The 1,066-nt window shown below is 47.2% G+C and overlaps 2 non-coding genes across 2 annotated transcripts; both read right to left on the bottom strand.

Moving 5' to 3' along the window:
* Positions 1-75: 75 nt before the first annotated feature.
* Positions 76-194, bottom strand: LOC119346484. The gene has a single exon (XR_005167749.1). It is a non-coding gene; the product is annotated as a 5S ribosomal RNA (ribosomal RNA).
* A 367-nt stretch (positions 195-561) lies between these two features.
* On the bottom strand, positions 562-680 carry LOC119346485. The gene has a single exon (XR_005167750.1). It is a non-coding gene; the product is annotated as a 5S ribosomal RNA (ribosomal RNA).
* Between the last annotated feature and the right edge of the window lie 386 nt (positions 681-1,066).

The raw sequence follows: 1,066 nt of genomic DNA, 5'->3' as shown, positions 1-1,066 counted from the left end.
AATAATATAACGGGATTAATATATATCGCGCACGTGCGATATGTTTGTCACAAGGCGCAAAAAATAATTATAAAAGGAATGCAACACGAGGACTTCCCAGGAGGTCACCCATCCTAGTACTACTCTCGCCCAAGCACGCTTAACTTCGGAGTTCTGATGGGATCCGGTGCTTTAGTGCTGGTATGATCGCATCCGACATGTTTCCCCGTCTTCGTCCCTTATGCTTGCCACTCCCAGGTCCGCTCCAAAGACGATTCTACATTCTCACTACCATTACAACCGTTCCCTAACAATGGATAATGTCCTATACTACTTACTCTCCCGCTCAATCACGGAGCCGAGTTTTCCACGGTTTCCACCCCTCCCTCCATACCGCAGCAACACGAGTTTTTTCCACCCCTTTCAGAAAGCGCTCTTTGCGCCACAAAGCCGCCCCAAGACGCGCGAGCAATGAGCATCGAGCTTAAACATATCGCAAACGTCAAAAATAATATAACGGGATTAATATATATCGCGCACGTGCGATATGTTTGTCACAAGGCGCAAAAAATAATTATAAAAGGAATGCAACACGAGGACTTCCCAGGCGGTCACCCATCCTAGTATTACTCTCGCCCAAGCACGCTTAACTTCGGAGTTCTGATGGGATCCGGTGCTTTAGTGCTGGTATGATCGCATCCGACATGTTTCCCCGTCTTCGTCCCTTATGCTTGCCACTCCCAGGTCCGCTCCAAAGACGATTCTACATTCTCACTACCATTACAACCGTTCCCTAACAATGGATAATGTCCTATACTACTTACTCTCCCGCTCAATCACGGAGACGAGTTTTCCACGGTTTCCACCCCTCCCTCCATACCGCAGCAACACGAGTTTTTTCCACCCCTTTCAGAAAGCGCTCTTCGCGCCACAAAGCCGCCCCAAGACGCGTGAGCAATGAGCATCGAGCTTAAACATATCGCAAACGTCAAAAATAATATAACGGGATTAATATATATCGCGCACGTGCGATATGTTTGTCACAAGGCGCAAAAAATAATTATAAAAGGAATGCAACACGAGGATT

Source organism: Triticum dicoccoides, unplaced genomic scaffold, assembly GCF_002162155.2.
Source record: "Triticum dicoccoides isolate Atlit2015 ecotype Zavitan unplaced genomic scaffold, WEW_v2.0 scaffold41541, whole genome shotgun sequence".
NCBI classification, from domain to species: Eukaryota; Viridiplantae; Streptophyta; class Magnoliopsida; order Poales; family Poaceae; genus Triticum; species Triticum dicoccoides.
Note: the sequence above shows the minus strand (reverse complement) of the source record. Positions and strands in the feature narration are given on the sequence as shown.